Below are 14,889 nucleotides of genomic sequence, written 5' to 3'. Positions count from 1 at the left end.
GAGCACTGTCCCATACACCAAAAGGTTTATGGGAGCTCCCTTGTAAATAACTAACTGATTTTCTCTTGCTGTTTTTAAGATTCTCCCTTTGTCTTGAACCTTTTGCATTTTGATGATGTGTCTTAGTGTGGGCCTCTTGGGGTTCATCTTGTTTGGGACTCTTTGTGCTTTCTGGACTTGTATGTCTGTTTACTTCACCAAGTTAGGGAAGTTTTCTGCCATTATTGTTCCAAATAGGTTTTCAATTTCTTTTCTCTCTCTTCTCCTTCTGGCACCCCCAAGATGCAAATGTTGGCATGCCTGAAGTTGTCCCAGAGGCTCCTTACACTATCCTCATTTTTTTGGATTCTTTTTTCTTTTCTGATTGGGTTTTTTGCTTCCTGATATTCCAAATCAATGGTTTACTTCTTGGCTTTACCTACTCTACTATTGAATCTGTGTACATTATTCTTTATTTCAGTTAGTGCGTCCTTCATTTCTGACTGGTCCTTTTTTATGCTCTTGAGGCCCTAAGTTCACTGAGGCCCTCACTAAGTTCATTGAGCATCCTTATAAGCAGTGTTTTGAACTCAGCATCTGTTAGGTTGCTTATCTCCATTTGGCTTAGTTCTTTTCCTGGGGTTTTCTTCTGTTCTTTCATTTGGGACCTGTTTCTTTTCCTCATTCTGGCTGCCTCCCTGTGTTTGTTTCTATGTATTACTTAAGGAGAAGTATGCTGCTTGTTTGAAAGAATTTAGGAAAACCTGAAGCAGGATCCAAGACAGGCCAATCCTATAGTTAACCAACTGGCAACAGCTTGGGTGGGCCTGATAGTTGGGTGGGGCGGGGCCTCAGGGAATCACCAGGTGGGGCAACCAGTGTGAGCCAGGTTGCTGGAGTCCCAGATATAGCCGCTGTCTGCCTCCCTAGGGAAGGGCTCACCAAAGGAACAAAGGCCTCTGACAGCACATCAGTCCAGGAGAGAGCTGCCTCTCCAGCCCTCACCCCAATGCCAAACAACTCAGTTCTTCCCCATATGACTCTGGTGCCTTTAAAGCTGCCTCCCCCACGCTGGAGCCTGGAGGGTGCAGGTCCAACTAAGTCCATGCGCGGGCCCTTTAAGAGGAGCTCCCTGGGGCTCCAGCTGCCTCAACCTCCCTGAGCCTCAGTTCCCGCTGGTTTTCCAACCAGAAGTGATGGGGATCCTCTTCCTGGCACTGGAACCCTGAGCAGGGTGCCTGGTGTGGAACAGGAACCCCTTAGTCCTCAGGGAGGACCTTCCCAGCTGAGGTGTCCTCCTGATTTTTATCCGCCACACGGGGGTGGGGGGTGGGACCGGCCCGTCCACCTCCGCCCCTCCTACCAGCCTGGATGTGGCTGCTGCTTTAATTCCGTAGTTGTGGGGCTTCCATTCAGCTCGATTTCAGGTGGTTCTGAATGATGGTTGTTCTGTAGTTTAGTTGTAACTTTGATGTTGTTGTGGGAGGACGCGAAACTGCATTTACCTACGCCGCCATCTTGACCAGAAGTCCCATTTCCAGATTTTTTTCTAGGAAGTTGTCAGATTTGAAGATAGCTCCCCAACATACATATTCGGTATATTTTTATTTCAACATGGGGCAGAGAGAGGGAGAGAGGAAGAGAAGGAAGGAGGAAGAGACTACAGAAGATTTTTTTAAATATCACTGATATATACACATATATATGTACATAAATACAGACTTTTTAAAACTTATTGAACACAAATAGTTTTAGTGATATAAATGCTATGTATAAGGACAACCATTGAGGTGTTTTTATTACTTTATTTTTTTTTAATTTATTGGGGCAACATTGGTTAATAACATGTTTCAAGTGTACAGATCTATAACACAGCATCAGTATGTTGTACTGTGTAGTCACCATCTAAAATCCAGTCTCCTTCTGTTACCATATATTTGATCCCCTTTATCCTGTTCATCTTCCCCTCTACCCCCTTTGCCACTGGTAACTACCATACTGCTGTCTGTAACTATGAGTTTGTTCATTTTTTACTTTCTGTTTTATATCCCACATAATTGAAGTCATATGGTTCTTGTTTGTCATTATCTGTCTGATTTATTTCACTTAGCATGATACTCTTAACATCTATCCATGTTGTTACAAATGGCAATATTTCATCTTTCCTATGGTGAGAAGTATTCCATTATATATATGTACATCTTCTTTATCCAATCATCCATTGAAGGACAAGTTGTTTACATGTCTTGACTACCTTGAATAATGGTGCAACAAACATAGGGGTACAAATACCTTTATGAATAAATATTTTCAATTTTTTCAGGTAGATACCTAGAAGCAGAATTACCAGGTCATATTGTAGCTCTATTCTTAATTTTTGAGGCCCCTCCACACTGTTTTTCACAGTGGCTGTACCAGTTTATATTCCCACCAGCAGTGTATGAGGGTTCCTTTTTCTCCCCATCCTCTCCAACACTTGTTATTTCTTGTCTAACTGATAACAGACACCCTTATGAGTTGTTTTTAAAAGCAGATAAATGAGATTATGCCCAGGCCCCAGCAGGTATTCTATTCTTCCAGACACAACACCTAGCACAAAGGGGCTGTTTAATAAATACCTCAGTAAGGAAGGTGGGAGGGAGGCTAGGCACTGCACAGTGCCTTAATGAAGTGATACCTCTGTGCTGTCCTGACTCATACAGGACCTTCTATAGTACATTAAATGGTGTATGTACTTCAGGTCCTTGCTAATTATATACTGACTTTTAAAACAATTTCCCCATCTGTCCCCTTAGCTAACTGGCACTTCGTACTGCTCACAGCATGCCTATCTCTAGCATTCCCCCTGCTCCTAATTTTTAAAATGTTCAATTTTTCTGTTGTGTCATGCAAAGCCAAATGATCAAACCCTTTAGAGCTGTATGTAAAAGTGAAGCCCACTTGAATACAGATGTGGTGCGGAAAGTGTTTGAGCTTCAGTGGCCCTATTTGGGGACCAAGCACCACTTCTGGTCTTTTTCCTGGGAACTTGTTGGTTTCTAGAGTCATAGACCTAATGAATAAGACTGTTTTCTGGGTGTGTAAGCTAATCTTGACTCGGGATTCTTACTTGATTTTAATTCATTTTCAGTAGCCATGAGCAGGGAAATGAATACAAATTAGCTTAAGAGAATTACTAAGGAACTTCATTAATCGGGGCACCAGGTTCCTCAAGTGTACGTAAAGAATCTCTGACAGAAACATTCATGCTGAGCTAGGAAGCAGGGGATCCAAGGCAAAGAGCTGAAGAGAACTCAACTCCTAAAGAAGAGCCACAGGAAGTCTCTGGAAGAAAGTGATCCTGGATAGCAACCAGCCTGGAATGAATGAAGCAAGAGAGGAATCCAGGAAGGATGACTCCCAGAACAAAACAGAAAGACAGAAAAATTGAAATAAAGATTATCTGGTGGGTCTTATTATGGGGAGAAATGGAATGACAGGGACTTTACAATGACTTTTTTTTCTTCATTGATTTTTTTTTTTTCTAGAGAGAGGGGGAGAGAGAGAGAAACATCAATGTGAGAAACATCAATTGGTTGTCTTCTGCATGCATCCTGACCAGGGATCTACCCTGCAACCTCGGTATGTGTCCTGACCAGTAATCAAACCCCAGACTTCTCAGTGTATGGGACACACTCCAATCACTGAGCCACACTGGTCGGAATAATAGGGACTTTAAAGAGCTGCTGGAGGGTGAAGGATGGAAGAGAGCAAGCAAATGAAAACAAAGAGGGAGGACAGGAATTAGCTTCAAAGAAAAACAAAAATGATACAAAAAAATGGAATGTAATCCGAGTATACTAGTTGGCACAGCAGTAAATACTGTCATAATAATATGCTGTCATAATAAAAACACAACATGGATTTATATAAAAATGTGTCAAAACTAAATATATTGAGTTTTATCATGAAACTCAAGAAATTACAACATAAGTATGCTACTTAAAAACATGGAGGTAAAAAACGGAAGAAACTGTTAAGAATTTAAAAAGATCACTTCTGGGGAGCAGGAACAGAGGATGGACAAGGGTGGTACAGGAAATTACCATCTTTCACAGTCTACAATGTGATGCCAAGACAATTAAATGAAGGAATAATTTAAAAAGTAAAGAAAATATATGTTCATACAGATGGTGTTGGGACAACTGGATATCCACATGCAAAAAAAATGAAGTTGAACCCATTTTTTAAACCATTTATAAAAATTAACTCAAAATGGACCATAGACCTAAATGTAAGAGCTAAAACTATAGAACTCTTGGAAGAAAACATAGGAATAAACCTCCATGACCTTGGTTAGGCAATGGACAAAGAATAAATAAACTTTATCGAAATTAGAAAATGTTGCACTCCAAAGCACAAAGAAAGTGAAGGAACAACCCACAGAATAGGAGATAATATTCGCAAATCATATATCTGATATGATCAGAATATAAAAGGAATTCTTATAACTCAACAATAAAAAGACAACCCAATTTAAAATTGGGCATAAGATTTCAACAATTCTCCAAAGAAGATAAACACAAGGCCAATAAGCGCATGCAAAGATGTTCAACATCATTAGCCATTAAGAAAATGCAAATTAAAACCATAATGAGCTACCACTTCAAACCACTAGGATGGTTATAATTAAGAAGACTGGCCCTGGCTGGTGATTAGAGCATTGGCCTGTGCATTGAAGGGACTCAGGTTCAATTCCCAATCAAAAGCACACACCTGGGTTACATGTTCAATCCCCAGTCCCTTCCACAGCACCTGCAGGAGGCAACCAATCAATGTGTTTCTATTACATTAATGTTTCTCTCTTTCTCTCCCCATGCCTCCCTCCCTACTACTCTTTCTAAAAATAAATGGGAAAAATATCCTTGGGTGAGGCTTAACAAAAAAAAAAAAAACGACTGACAATAGTAAGTGCTGGCACGGTTGTGGAGAGTGTTGAACTCTCCTGCATTGCTGGTAGGAAAGTAAAATGGTACAGCCACTGTGGAAAACAATTTGGCAGGTTCTCAAAAAGTTAAACATACAGTTACCATATGACCTACCAATTTCACTCCTAGGCATATACCCAAGAGAAATAAAAAACATACAAGTGTATACAAAAAAAGTTTACAGAAATGCTTAATAGAAGCAGTATTCTTAATAGCCCCAAAGTAGAAACAACCCAAATGTCTATTAACTGATGAACTGGTGGTCTATCCATACCATGGAATATTGTTCAATAATAAAAAGGAATGAAGTACTGATACATGCTACAACATGGATGAACCTTGAAAACAATACTATACAGCTTTATTTACATGAGATGTGCAAAATAGGCAAATTTATAAGTAGACTGAGGTTTGCCTAGCATTCCCTAGTTGGACTATGAGTGGGGTGGAGATAGGACGAAAAATGAATGACTGCTAATGGGTATGGGGTTTCATTTAGGGGTGATAAAAATGCTCTAAAATTACATTGTGCTAATGATTGTACAAGTCTGTGAATATACAAAAAATACCAGTTATACACTTTTCTTTCTTTTTTTTAATATTTATTATTGTTTTTATCTTTATTGTTGAAAGTGTTACAGATGTCCTCCCCTTATCCCCCTTTCCCCAAACTATTGTCTGTGCAATTGGTTGTGCATATATGCATATAAGTGCTTTGGTGTATCTCTTCCCAACCCCACCAATCCCCTTTCCTCTGAGGTTTGTCAGTCTGTTCTCTACTTTCATGTCTCGATCTATTTTGATTGACAGCTTATTTTGTTCACAATTATACACTTTTCACGGAAGAATTTTATACTATGTAAATTATACATCAATAAAGTTGTTTTCAAAAGTATGTAAGGGAGTCGTTATACAGATGTTTGTCAAAGCTCATTCAACTGTACACTTAAATGGCTTCATTTGATTTACGTCAATTATACCTCACTAGTGAACTTTTAAAAAACGTCTTTAATGCAATAAATTTATTACAGTGAATTTAGACAGATATTACTTTCAGAACACTGAACAGGAAAGAATATCAAACTATTCTTCTTTTTTTAATTACTATTATTTTATTGAATTATTTATTTTTGTTACAGATGTTTCTTCTTTATCCCCCCATTGACATCCTTCTCCCATTCCCGCCCCCCTCCTCCCGGAATTGTTGTCTATGTCCATTGGTTTTGCTTATATGCCATACGTTCTTTGGCTTATTTCTTCCCAATTCCTCCCACCCCCTTTCCCTCTGAGGTTTGTCAGTCTGTTTTCTATTCCATGACTCTGGAGCTATTTTGATTGACAGCTTCTTTTGTTCATGATTAAACACTTTTCACAGAGGAATTTTATACTATGTGAATTATATATCAATAAAGTTCTTTTCAAAAGTATGTAAGGGAGTGGTTATTACACAGATGTTTGTCAAAGCTCATTCAACTGTACACTTAAATGGCTTCATTTGATTTACGTCAATTATACCTCACTAGTGAACTTTTTAAAAATGTCTCTAATGCAATAATTTTACTACAGTGAATTTAGACAGATGTTACTTTCAGAACACTGAACAGGAAAGAATATCAAACTACCCTTCTATGGCCAACATTAATCATCTGTGCTAGGCAGACAACCTTGCCTGCGTTAGAAAGGCCTCTAATGCTGGTCGAAGAATAGCCATCTGTCAGAGTGACAAGGCTCAAGTAACCAAGTAAGTTTAATTAACATTTTCCTAAAATTAGCAAGTGCACCCTCCTGGTAGAACTTCTATTTTTTCTAAATAGAATTATTAATTATTAAAATACTACTATTTATTCTTAGTTTGCTTCTGGGAAAAATATAATTTCAGCTTAAAACTTTAAAAAGTTCATCCAGGAAGGACCTTGGATATCAATTCCCTTATTTTACAGACGTGGAAACTGACGGAGGCCTACAGTAGTTAAAACATTTGCCCAGGATCACACTGATGGTGAACTGACAATGTTGTAATCAGACTCCATGCTGATAAGTACCAGCACAGGTCACTTATCAACACTCCTAGAGACAGTGACTACGTACAAAGTCAGCACACACTGAGGGTTTTTTAAAATGCCAGGCACTATGCTAGTATGTGAAATGCTCTCCTAACTTATTCTTCCTATCGACCCTATGAAGCAGGGACTATTTATTACCCACTTCTACCTCCTGAATTTATTGATGAGAAATTAATTGCTAAGCAGTTAGCGAGCAACCTCCAGTAAAAAAAATGCAATCCCCATCAAAATACCAATGACATACTTCACAGAAGTAGAACAAATACTTCAAAAGTGCATATGGAACCAAAAAAGACCTCAAATAGCCACAGCAATCTTGAAAAAGAAGAACAAAGTTGGAGGGATCACATTACCAGATTTCAGGTTATACTACAAAGCCACTATAATCAGCCTAATACTGGCACAAGAACAGGCATATAGACCAATGGAACAGAAAAGAGAACCCAGAAATGGACCCAAGGCAATATGCTCAATTAATATTTGACAAAGGTGGCAAGAGCATACAGTGGAGTAAAGACAGCCTCTTTAATAAATGGTGTTGGGAAAATTAGACAGCTACATGCAAAAGAAAGAAACTAGACCATCAACTTACACCATATATAAGAATAAACTCAAAATGGATTAAAAACTTAAATGTGACTCATGAATCCATAAAAATCCTAGAAGAAACTGTAGGCAACAAAATTTCAGACATCATATGCAGCAGAATTTTCACTGATACATCACCTAAGGGAACAGAAACAAAGGAGAAAATGAACACATGGGACTACATCAAACTAAAAAGCTTCTACACAGCAAAAGATACAATCATCAAAATGGAAAGGCAACCCACTGTATGGGAGAGCATCACTGCCAATGATATATCAGATAAGGGGTTAATTTCCAATATATATAGAGTGCTCATACAACTCAACAAAAGGAAGACAAAGAACCCAATTGAAAAATGCACAGAGGAACTAAATAGACACCTCTCCAAACAGGACATACAAATGGCTAAGAGACATATGAAGAAATGCTCAACATCACTAATGATCAGAGAGATGCAAATTAAAACAACAATGAGGTATCACCTCACACCTGTCAGAATGGCCGCCATCAACAAATAATCAAACAACAAGTGTTGGCAAGGGTGTGGAGAAAAGAGGACTCTAGTACACTGATAGTGGGAATACAGACAATGCAGACTGGTACAGCCATTATGGAAAACAATATGGTGTTACCTCAAAAAATTAAAAATTGAATTGCCATTTGACCCAGTGATCCCACTTCTAAGAATATACCCTAAGAAGCCTGAAACACCAATCAGAAAGAATAAATGTACCCCCATGTTCGTAGCAGCACTATTTACAATAGCTAAGATCTGGAAACAGCCCAAATGTCCATCAGTAGACAAATGGATCAAAAAGCTGTGGTACATATACACAATGGAGTACTATGCAGCAGTAAGAAAGAAAGATCTCTTATCCTTTGAGACGACATGGAGGGACCTGGAAAGTATTATCCGAAGCGAAACAAGCCAAATAGAGAAAGACAAGTATCATATGATCTCACTTATTTGTGGAATATAATGAACATAAGAGTCTGAGGAATGGGGTAATCCCAGAGACATGGAAGTGGGGTACAGAGTGACAATCCCCAGAAGAGGGGGTGGTGGGGGAGAGATAAACCACAGAACTTATATGCATGTATGCATGAACAATGGACATGGACAACAAGGCTGAAGACAGTGCGGGGAGGGAGAAGGAGGGGGAGGAAGGAATCAGTGGGGGGGGGGAGAAACATCTGTAACAAAAATAAATTAATTAAATTTAAAAAAAAAAAGCAAGTAAGAACACTGTTGGGAGTCTCACTCGGGCTTGTCTGTCTCCAGAACCTGAACTTCTAACCAGTAATATATGCCCACTTCCCTAAACACTTTACATTTTTATTTCTTTTAATAAATGCTAGCTTTTTGCATTTCTAATATGGGAAGTTACTAACAGACACATCCTTTTTGTTTAGAACACCCTGTTTCTCCCTACCTTGCACAAAGTTCTGGCCTATGTCTACCTTTTGTCTTGAATCTAGTCCCTTTTCTCCTTCTCTCTCTCCCCTTGCCAAGCCAGACTGAGGGGCACAGCAGTACCCCTGGCCTTTGGCAGTGCCAAGTTTTATAATCCAGCGTGGCACTGACCACATGAGGACAGACATTACAGAAGCACAGTCTTTTTTGTATGGTATATATGGAAGCAAAGAACTAGTAACAGACGATGGCATAGCATTTAGAGAAAAGCCTGGTTTGAACAATTTCATTAATTCTTACAAATGCTTTCTCAAATTGATGGCTTGACAATTTAAAGTGATCAGAATGGATATACATAGCTCCTCCCATGCTCATTCTCAGCTATGATTTTACTGAACATATTAGTCTATCCAGTTTTAAGTTGCAGGTTGACCTAAAAGATAATCTTGACCTCAAAATAAATCTTAACTATCGTATAGATTGAAGGGAAAGAAAAGGAGACCTCACCGAGAAGCAATACCATATTTGGTCTCAGGAATCCACTGGGATGTAAAACATAGACAAAATTATGGGCCACTTTAGAACAAAGCTGTAACTGCCCAGACATTTTTCACTGTTAAAGGGAAAGACAGATAAAAGGCAATGGAGACGACCTCAGCCACTTTGGGATTTTCTTTGCTAATGCCAGCAAATTCCTTCTAAAAAACAAGGCAGCAAACTTACTACTTGATGTTTGTCTCACAGCTGTCTTCAGTGGGGTGAACTTTGGAGTGTTTCCTTGTTAGAATCATCTTGACAGCAAAGAGCCATTAAGCAAGAATCTGACTTGTTATAAAACATCCCAGAAGTGACACATGCAAACACACACACATATTAGAAGGCATAATGTTCATTCCCAAATGCTGCCAATGCATGGGAATTTCTTCTGGAACAGCCCCCAGAGTCAGTTTATAAGCCTCATAGTCATACCTCAGTTTTGCTCAGTAACATTATCTTATCTATCTACTGTAGTCGATAGCTTGTTATTTTCTCTGAATCAAAACACTAAATCTCCCCTCAAAGATAAAAAATTTGCCAGCATCTATAGTGTGTGTGTGTGTGTGTGTGTGTGTGTGTGTGTACATGTGCACCCAACCATGCAAAGAAGGCACTTCCAAGCCAGGTACCAGGGTGCAAATAAAAATAGACTCAAGAAACAAGAAAGAGATCTCAGGCAACTAACAGCAAAATCAGGTGTAAAGACTTTATTACTCTTAAACTATCCACTTTAAAGAATAAATTAGCCCTGTCTAGGTAGCTCAGTTAGTTAGAGCATCATCCCGATACACCAAGGTTTTGGGTTCGATCCCCCGGCAGGGCATATATAAGAAGCAACCAATGAATGAGTAAATAACTGGAAGAAATCAATGTTTCTCTCTTTCTCTCAAATCAAAATATAAAAAGAACATCCAGCCCAGGTGGAACAGTTGGTGGCCAGGTGGTTCAGTTGGCTGGAGCATCATCCCATACACAGAAAGCTCATGGGTTCAATTCCAGGCAGGGCACATACCTAGCACATACCTAGGTTGCAGTTTCAACCCCTGGTTGGGGTGCTTAGGGTGCCTACAAGAGGCAACCCATAGATTTTTCTCTCATACATCAATGTTTTTTCTCTCTCTCTCCCTATCTATCTTTCTCCCTTCCTCTCTCTAAAAATCAGAACAACCTCAGGTGAGGATTTAAAAAAAAGAACGAATTGATATTCTGGTACCAAACAGACTTAAAATGATGATAATATATGCAAATATATTACATTTTCAACTATACAACAACAAAGTTTTTAAATTTAAAAAAAAGATACCATTCAAGTACAGTAATCAGGCATGTGAACTGATGAGTTTGTTATGAATTTTTTTCAGAAGATATAATTTCAGTTTCCTAAGTCCTTAATTTATGCACATTATAATTGGAAGTGTTTTGACTGAAATTCATTTTGAGTAAGGGGTCAAGACTATTTTAAATACACCAAAACAAAATAAAACTGATAATTATACTACTGGACTTGGACTTGGTCCTTGTTTTTTTTTAATATGTTTTTATTGATTTTAGAGACAGAGGAAAGGAGAGAGAGAGAGAGATCCATCAATCGGCTGTTTCCTGCACACCCCCTACTGGGGATCGAGCCTGCAACCCAGGCATGTGCCCTGACCGAGAATGTACCGAGTAACTCCTGGGTGCAGGGACAAAGCTCAACCATCTGAGCCACACCGGTCAGGGCGGTCCTTGTTTTAATCAGTCTTTTCTGCATTTCTGAAACCAACTGCACCATTTCCAACACACAACTGTTTCGCCAGGAACAATTCCTTAAAAAATGCTGTAACTTAAAAATAAATGTAAATTCAATTTAATACAATACACATCAACATTTGATGTTTCCCTCCAAAGATATTGTATTTTTTTCTTTATTGATTTTAGAGAGAGAGGAAGGGAGAGGGAGAAAGAAATAGAAACATCGACGAGAGGAAACATAAATTGGCCGCCTCCTGCACGCTCCCCACTGGAGATTTGGCCTACAACCTGGGCATGTGCCCTGAGAATCAAAGCAGCAACTTCTTGGTGCATGGGTTGATGCTTAACCACTGAGCTACACTAGCTGAGCAAAGATATTGTATTTTTTAAAATATTTCAAGAGGGGTCAAATTTAAATAGCCCACATTCCCATTCCTAATCAAAGAGCAAGGTCTTGGGGCCACAGAGAGCTGTGTTTCAATGCTGGTGTTGCTGCTAACCCCATTCATAGTCGCTTAACAGACATACAGCCAATGCACCATAGTGGTGGGATACTTCTCCCCAACCTAAAAGTATTAAACTGTGAGAAATACACAAAGCTCTAGGTTAATACTTCCTCTATTTCTACTGTCTCTTTTTACATTAAAGATTACTTTCAGAATATGCTCTTTGCTTCTAGGCTTATAAACTTCCAACCCCTCAATGTTGCTTCGAAGAATTTTGCTCAATTTGATGAAAGTTAACTTGACAGTGAAGAAACACATTTTTACCACATTAAGGCTCCCGTGTGGCCCATTAAAAGTGTTCGGGATTATTAGTACCATTATTAAATGTTTAATGCATTATACAGAGGGTGATCTTTCCATGCTATGAAAACTTTAACTTTGCTATGCTCCAACCAGAATGCTCAAACATGAAAGCTAACTGTTTGCAGATTTCTGCACTTGGTGCCCTAACAGTTAGTTAAAATGTGCACTACAAGAGGAAAGAACTTAGCCAAGAGCTTAACAGAAGAGAAAAAAGTTGGGGCAAGAGTCAGGCAAACAGGAAACATCCTCTCATTTGTCCTGATGCCAAAATGAACTTAGACAATTGTCCTGGGGCAACACTGAAAGTCTGGGAAAACACACCAACTATAATACACCTCGAAGAATACATGTTAAAAAGCTGGGGCCAGGAGGCATACCCACTGGTTCTCTACTCTTACCTTCCACTCCTAGGAGGAGTATTACAACAAAACCTACAGGCACACTTCTTTGCACTTTTCCCTGAGTGATTAGTTTCCAAAAGCTCAAAATGACTGTCTGCACTGTGGTTAGGGTCACTGCTCTGGAAACTATACAAAAAAATACCACCCAGAAATAATAAGAATTGATGGGAATTATTCTGAAAGATTTCCTTTTGGCACAGGTTTATCTAAAAAAAAAAAAAGGCAACTCCCTTTGAAAATTACATACAACTTGATGTTCTCTTTAAATCTCTGGGCTAGAAACATGGGGGTCTAACCTATAAGAGTCCAGAGATCAGTGTGGGCCGTTCTCTCTCCACTGTCCCAAGGAAATGCACATCTTAATTCCCAGGCAGATGCTGTGCTGAACACTAACTTCGTTACCCAGCTGCAGAGGAGTAAAAACCCATGAGAAGCAAAGCCAGGATTCTCTTGTCCTTCTTACCCTCTATCCCAGCTAGAAAAAGCCCCGAGTAAGCCAGAGGCAGTTCTCATGAAAAGAGTAGGCCCCAAGTCTTCCTCAAGCCCTATATCCCTCAAAATCCAAGGATGTCCTTGGCCCACCTGGGATCTTTTGGCCTCAAGTTTCTCCAATGCCCTGAGGCTTCTTCCAACCAGAAGGTCTAAGGACTTTGCAATTCCTTTACTCCCACTGAAAAGTCCCACCTACCACTCGCTGACCTCTGTGATGTTCATACTTAAGATGAACAAGGTGGCAGGTGACATCTGACCTTGAGTAAAGAGCATGGTTCCACCTTATCCCAAGCTTGTCCTGCTTACATTTGACTGATTTATTAGATTTAATTATTTCATACTTGATCATCCTCAGAGCTTGAGTTCTGGAGTCAGACAATGTGGGTTTGTATCCAAATCCAATCACTAGCTTTGTGACCCTGGGCAAACTTCCTAATCTTCTGTGTTTTAGATTCCTCATCAGTAAAACAGGGATAATAATCATACTTACCTAATGGGACTCAAGTATATTTCCTGAGATGGTGTATATGAAACCCTTGGTACAGTGCCCAGGACACAGCCAGTACCACTAAAAGGTGGGCTCTGGAGATTTCTCTGGGAGATCTCTGTACCCCTCCCTCCTGGTGATTCCCTCCACTGCCAGGCCCTCTTCCTGGACTAGAACATAAGGAATCTTATGGAAAGGTCATCTGATGGAGAAAGGTCCTGACTGTTGTAACACAAAATAACTGATTGAAGTAAGGATTGAAACCAGAGTTTCTATCTCATCTTAGTCTCTCTCATTAATAACTTTAAAGTAACATAATACTAGGGTGACACTATGTTCATTTATTGACCAAGACACATTTGAAACTGAAACAAGGTGCTATCAATAATTATGCCAAAATAACTAGGACTGTCCTACTTAACACTCACCTCTAAACACTTTCTTACCTTCCAGGAAAACCCATTAAATGCAAACTATGAGCCAGGTTCCAAACCCAGCTGTTGCCTGTTTTTGTAAATAAAGTTTTACTAGAATACAACCATGTACAAACATACTGTCTGTGTCTGCTTTTGTCAGCAATGGCACAGTTAAGTTGATGCAGCAGATGCTGTGGTCTGCAAAGCCTAAGATATTTAGTATCTAGCTCATTACAGAAAAGGTTTGCAATCCCCTGCTCTAGGCTCAAGTCATTCAGAGACACTGCCTTCTAAGCTCACAGTCTATTTGTGTGCTGTTCTCTGACCAGAATAAAATAGCAAATGGCTTCTCTCATGATAAGCATCGATTTTTAGGTGGTAATTCCATATATAAAATGAAACTAAAATTTATCAAAAATGCAGCTTGCTCACAGGCACAAAATTTTCAGAGGAGTCTGTCAAACTAGAAAGAATCTAAAGAAAGCAGGAATATCTGAGTATTATGTTTAGGAATACTACTGTATGTGGAATGGTCAAAGAAACATCACTATTTTTTTTTTTTTTTTTAATCCTCACCCGAGGATATTTTTCCATTTTTTGTACAGATAGAGTGGGAGGGAGAGAGAGGAAGGGAGAGAGAGGGAAACATCGATGTGAAAGGACACATCGAGTGGCTGCCACCCGCACGACCAACCAGGGACGGGGACAAACTGCAACCGAAGTACGTGCCCTTAGCGGGAACCGAACCCGGGTCTCTCCGGACCGCAGGCCGACGCTCTAACCACTGAGCCAAACTGGCCAGGGCGAAACATTACTATTTAATATGGAGGTAGAAGATCTGGGGTTGGAAAGGACAGGACTCTGGTCTTGGGACACAGCAAAGGCTGTCATCTGAAGAGCTGGAGCCAGCATGATGTGGTGACTCTATGCTCTGCTCTTGAATGTGGCCACCTAACTGAGGTCTTCACCTTCTTCAAACCTCATCTGTGAAACTGGGGTAGTAAC

Source organism: Molossus molossus, unplaced genomic scaffold (genome assembly GCF_014108415.1).
Source record: "Molossus molossus isolate mMolMol1 unplaced genomic scaffold, mMolMol1.p scaffold_m16_p_6, whole genome shotgun sequence".
Taxonomy (NCBI): domain Eukaryota; kingdom Metazoa; phylum Chordata; class Mammalia; order Chiroptera; family Molossidae; genus Molossus; species Molossus molossus.
The sequence above is the reverse complement of the archived record's forward strand: the minus strand, read 5'-3'. Positions refer to the sequence as shown.